General features: G+C 39.4%; 1 pseudogene; it reads left to right on the top strand.

The window, feature by feature from the left end:
• The first annotated feature begins 340 nt into the window (after positions 1-340).
• LOC114510444 lies at positions 341-1,024 on the top strand (annotated as a pseudogene).
• The last annotated feature ends 5,565 nt before the right edge of the window (positions 1,025-6,589 follow it).

The raw sequence follows: 6,589 nt of genomic DNA on the forward strand, positions 1-6,589 counted from the left end.
CCTTAATTCTGCCCACCTTTGCTTCATGTATTTCAGGACTCTTTTGTTAGGTGGATATATGTTTATAAGATCACTCAAGATGGAGTGATCTTTTTATCAATATAAAGTATCACTCTTTAGCTCTGGTAACATTTTTGTTTTAAAGTCTATTTTGTCTGATATAAGTATGGCAATTTCAGCTTTTGTGTGCTTACTGTTTGTGTGATATATTTTTTCCAATCCTTTACTTTCAACCTATGTATAGCTTTGAATCTAAAGTTTGTCTTCCATAGACAGCATAGAATTAGATCATTTTAAAATTCATTATGACTCTTTTCTGGTTTTTGTCGTGTAAGGAGTCATGAGCAGCAAATTCTCCCAAAACACCCTCTAGGAGGTGGTGTGGGAAGTCCTGCACAGGAACCAGAACAAGTGCTGGAAGTTTTTGGAGATAGTGGAGCTGCAGATCATCTTGAAGAACTATGACCCCTGAGAAGGACAAATGCCTCTTGGGCACCATCAGGCCTAAATCCACTCCCTGCCCTAAGTTCTCTGTGTGTGTTCTGGGGGACCAGCAGCACTACGATGAGACCAAGGCCATGGACATCCCTCACGTGGATATCGAAGCTCTGAAGAAACTCAACAAGAATAAGAAACTGGTCAGGAAGCTGGCCAAGAAGTATGATACCTTTTTAGCCTCAGAGTCTCTGGTCAAGTAGATCCCAGGAATCCTGGGCCCAGGTCTGAATAAAGCTGGCAAGTTCCCTTCCTTGTTGACCCGTAATGAGAACATGGTGGCCAAAGCTGATGAAATCAAATCCTCAATCAAGTTTTAGATGAAGAAGGTGCTGTGTCTGGCAGTGGCTATAGGCCATGTGAAGATAACAGATGATGAACTTGTGTGCCACATCCACTTAGCTGTCAATTTCTTGGTGTCACTACTCAAAAAAGAGCTGGCAGGACATCCAGGCTTTGTACATCAAGAGCACATGAGCAAGCCCCAGTGCCTGTACTAAGACACAGCTTAATAAACTATACTGCTACCTCTCACACACTATCAAAAAAATAAAATTAAAAAAAATAAAATCTGGACTCCCAGCCAAGATGGAGGCATAGGTAGACACACTGTACCTCCTCACACAACCAAGATAGGGACAACAATAATTTAGAAACAGAATAACAACTGGAACTGACAGAAAATTGAATTGTATAGAAGTCAGACAACCAAGAAGTTAAAATAGACCCATTCATCCAGACCAGTAGGAGGGGCAGAGCTGGGCAGCTGGTTGTTGGTCGCGGTGCAGAGAGCAGAGAGCATTGGGACTGTGTGCATGAGGCATCTGGAGCATGCAAGACTGCAGAAGACGGACCCTAAGTGCACAAGTGGCAGCTGAAAGACCCCAGCCAAGGGGTGGAAACCGGCAGACCCAGTGAGGCAGCAATTGTGAAGCAAGGCACTGCGCACAACCCAGGATAACAGCTCTGGGAAGAAATAGAGCCTTGGGACACTGACTGAAAACACTTGTGGTGGTTGAGGCACAGGGAGAGACTCCCAGACTCATAGGAGAGGTCCTTGAAAGTCCCATGGGGTGCACAAGCCCACCCACATGGGAATTGGCACCAGAGGGGACCAATTTGCTCAGGGGAAGGGTGGAAGAGACTGAGGTCCGACAGAGAGCGGAGCAAGTGCCATTGTTCCCTCTCGGACCCCACCCCCCACATACAGTGTCACAACCCAGTAACTGGGGTGCCCCACCCTGGTGAACACCTAAGGGTCTGCCCCTCATACATAACAAGGTGCAACCAGGACCAAAGGAAAAAAAGATGGCTCAAACAGATTTGAAAGCACCACAATCAGTACTTTTAAGTGACCGAGAGATAGCCAGCTTATCAGATGCACAGTTCAAAGGCACTGGTGATCAGGATGCTCACAGAATTGGTTGGATTTTGGTTGCAAATAGATGAGAAAATGAAGGCTATGCTAAGTGAAATGAAGGAAAATGCACAGGGAACCAATAGTGATGGAATGAAAGCTGGGTCTCACATCAATGGAGTGGACCAGAAGGAAGAAAAATACATACAATCAGAAGAGAATGAATAAATAAGAATTCCAAAAAATGAGGAGAGGCTTAGGAACCTTCAAGACATCTTTAAATGTTCGAACACCTGAATTATAGGGGTACCAAAAGGGGAAGAGGAAGAGCAATAAGTGGAAAAGTAATTTGAACAAATAATAAAGGAGAACTTCCCCATTCTGGCAAAGAAAATAGACTTCCAGGAAGTCCAGGAAGCTCAGAGAGTCCCAAAGAAGTTGGACCCAAGAAGGAATACACCAAGGCACATCAGAATTACATTAGCCAAGGTAAAAATGAAGGAGAGTATCCTAGAAGCAGCAAGAGATAAGGAGACAGTAACCTACCTACAAAGGGGTTCCCATCAGACTGTCAGTTGATTTCTCAAAAGAGACCTTGAAGGCAAGAAGAGGATGCAAAGAAGTATTCCAAGTCATGAAAGGCAAGGACCTACATCCCAGATTGCTCTATCTAGCCAAGCTTTCATTTAGAATAGAAAGGCAGATAAAATGCTTCTCAGATAAGGTCAAGTTAGCAGACTTCATCATCACCAAGCCCTTATTTTAGGAAATGTTAAAGGGACTTATCTAGGAAGAAGAAGATAAAAAACTGTATAGTAAAATGACAGCAAACTCATAATTATTAACAACCATACCTAAACACAAAAACAAAAGGAAACTGAGCAAACAACTAGAACAGGAACAGAACCACAGAAATGGAGATCACATGGAGGGTTGTCAACAAGGGAGTAAGAGGAGGAGAGAGGGAAAAAAGGCATAGAGAATCAGTAGCATAGATGGTAGGAAGAAATAGATGGGGGAGGGCAAGAATAGTATGGGAAATGTAGAAGCTAAAGAACATCATAAGTATGACACATGGACATGAACTAAAGGGGGGGGAAGGTGGGTGGGAGAGGGTGTGCAGGGTGGAGGGGAATGAAGGGGGGGCAATGGGAGAACCATATAGCATAATCAATAAAATATATTTAAAAATAAAAAAATAAAATCCATTCTGCCTATCTCTGCCTTTTAAATGGAGAATTAATCCATTTACGTTTAGAATAATGGTATACTGATAAGGAAGTATTTACTTTGGTCATCTTGCTATTTGTTTTATGTATGTCTTATAGCTTTTTTGGGTCTCTTATATACTCCATTGCCAGCTTCTTTTATGTTTAGCTGATTTTTTGTAGTTACATGTATTGATTCCCATCTGATGTCCTGTGTTTTTCTATAAATATATTTGTGATTATCATGGGAGCATATAACATCCTAAAGATGTAACAGTCTCATTTGAATCAAAACAAAATTAACTTCAATTATATACAAGAACATTATTCCTATGCACCTTCCTCTCCCCTTCCTTTATTTTTTAGTTTTATTTATTTATTTTTAGAGAGACAGGAAGGGAGGGAGAGAAACATTGATGTGTGAGAGAAACATTGATCAGTGCCTCTTTCATGCCCCTAACTGGGGACCTGCCCACAATCCAGGCATGTGCCCTGATTGGGAATTGAAGTAGCAATATTCCAGTTCTCAGGCCAGTGCTCAATCTACTGAGTTACACCATCCAGGGCTCTTTATGTTTTGATGTCACATATTACATGTTTATGCATTGCATGCCCAATAACATAGATTTAAATTATGTTTATGTATTTGTCTTTTAAATTATGTAGAAAACAAAAAGTGGAGTTATAACCAAAATCTCAAAAATATTGACTTTTATATATGTTCATGTGTTAACTTTCCCTGGAGATCTTTATATCTTAATTTAAATTTATTGTTTAGCATCCTTTGATTTTTTAAAAGATTTTATTTTTATTTATTTTTTATAGAGAGAGAAAGAGAGGGAGAGAAACATTGATGTGCCAGAGAAACATCAATTGGTTGCCTCTCACATGCCCCCAACTGGGGACCTGGCCCACAACCCAGGCATGTGCCCTGACTGGGAATTGAACAAGGGATCTTTCACTTTTCTAGACAACACCTAATCCCTTGAGCCACACCAGTCAGGGCTAGCATCCTTTGATTTTGACTTGAAGGACTTTCCTTAGTATTTATTTTAGGGCATGTCAAGTGGTAATACATTCCCTTACTTTTGTTTATCTTGGCATGTTTTAATTTCTCCATCATTTTTGGAGAAGTGTGGGAAGAGGGAAAACATTCTATAGTCCTATGATCAAGTCTCAGTTTTTTAGTAAGCCTGTGCTTATGAACTGCAAATTTCACAAGTCTTTCTCAGTTTTTCTTTCCCACTAGGTAGAACAAGATGGCTAGAATGCACTGGAGTTGGGTATTTTCCATCTCCCTCATGAGAGACCAGAGCATACTTGAGTTTGGTATTTCCCTTCCTTCAGGTCTGTTAGGCTCTGATAATAACTCAACAGGTTAGTCTCGCATTAATTAGTTTACCCTAAGTGAAGACCTTGTTAATAAAAGTGGAGCCCTCTTGATATTTCAAAATGGTTTCTTTCCCCCTCCTACTGTGGAAGCATGGAGAGACTTTTTCTTTGATATTTACTGTGGGAATCTGGTCAAAATCCTGGAGGTAAATCTCAAAAGCTTAAGACTGCTTCCACATGGAGCTTTCAATTCTCAGACTTATCCACCCTTAGCCTCCAGCAACTTGTAAATTACAGTTCACGTTGTACTACTGTTGCACTGGTTCCACAGCGGCTTCTGCTCTTGAATCTCTGCACCAGGAATCTGTGACTTCCTTATTTCCCAATCTGCATCCCAAATATTGGGGACAGTGCTTTTCCCTGTGTCCTCTCTCTTACACATCCAAGAAGAGTTCCTGATTCTTCAGTCTGTTCAGCTTTATAGTTGTTAGGATGGAGCTGGTTATTTCCAAGCTCCTTGCGCTTGGAACTGGATACTGGAAGTCCTTGATACTTTCTTTTCATGGGAAAAATTTTAATTTTTATGAAGTCTAATTTGTCTAACTTTTCTCTTTTGTTGCCTGTGCCTTTGGTATTATATTAAAAAACTCATTGCCAAACCCAACATCATGAAAGTTTTGTCCTATGTTTTCTTCCTTTTTTTTTTTTTTTACCATTTAGGTCTTATACTTAGGTCATGAATCCCTTTTGAGTTAATTTTTATATGTGTCATTAATAAGGGTAGATAGGACTTCATTCTTTTCTATGCAGATATCCTGTTTTTCTAGCACCATTTGTTGAAAAGACTATCTTTCCTCCCATTGAGTGGTCTTATCTGACTATATACATGAAGATTTATTTCTGGACCTTCTATTTAATTCCGTTGGTCTATATGTCTTTTAAAAAATCCTCATCAAGGCCTTGTTTGTTTTTTTAAATGTTATTTATTTATTTTTAGAGAGAGGGGAAGGGAATAAGAAAGAGACGGAGAGAAACATCAATTGACTTTCTCTCCTGCACTCCCAATCAGCAGCCCAAGACTCACGCTAGTGCCTTGACTGGGAATGGAACGGCCTACCGTTTGGTTTGCAGGACCAGGCCCAACCCACTGAGCTACACTAGCCAGGGCAAAGATATGTTTGTTGACTTTAAAGAGAGAGGAAGTGGGGAGGGGCAGAGAGAGAGAAAGATGTGAGAGAGAGATGTGTGTGAGAGAGAAAGATATGAGAAAGAAACATTGATTGGTTGCCTCCCATATACACTCTGACTGGGGATCGAACGCACAACTTTTTGGTGTATGAGAGACACTCCAACCAACAGAGCCACCTGGTTGGGGCTATATGTTTCTGTTTATGCCAGCATCACAGCTTTGATTACTGTAGCTTTGCAGTAAGTTTCAAAATCATGAATGTGAGTCTGTCAGTTTTGTTCTTTTTCAGGATTAGTTTGGCTACTTGAGTCCCTTGAGATTTCATAAGGATTTTAGAGTGAGTTTTTCTATCTATGCAAAAAGTTATTGGGAATTTGATAAGGATTACATTAAATCTATAGATCGGTTTGGGTATTATTGACATTATAACAATAATCAGTCTTCCAACCCATGATCACAAAATATCTTTCCATTTATTTTTGTGTTCTTTAATTTCTTTCAGAAATAATTTTGTATTTTTCATTATACTGATCTTCACCTCAGGTAATTTCTGAGTATTTTATGATATTCTAAATGGAATTGCTTTCTTAATTTTCTTTCAGATTGTTCATTCTTAGTGTATAATAATGCAACTGATTTTTGTGTGTATTGACTTTATTTCCTAATACTTTGTTGAGTATATTAATTAAAGGTTTTTTGTGTAATCATTAGGGCTTTCTATAATAAAGATCATATCACCTGTGAACAGAGATCATTTTACTTGTTTCTAACCAATTTGAATGCCTTTTATTCATTTTTCTTGACTAATTGCTCTGACTAGAACTTCCACTACTATGTAAAATAGAAGAGGTAAAAATAAGCATTCTTTTCTTGATCCTGAGACAGGAAAAGCTTTCAGTCTTTCACTACTGAGGATGATGTTCATTCTGGGTTTTTCATATACTGCCTTTTATTATGTTGGGGTAGTTTCCTTCTATTCCTAGGATTTTGAGTGCTTTTTTAAAATGA

The sequence above is a fragment of the Phyllostomus discolor genome, chromosome 13 (assembly GCF_004126475.2).
Source record: "Phyllostomus discolor isolate MPI-MPIP mPhyDis1 chromosome 13, mPhyDis1.pri.v3, whole genome shotgun sequence".
NCBI lineage: Eukaryota > Metazoa > Chordata > Mammalia > Chiroptera > Phyllostomidae > Phyllostomus > Phyllostomus discolor.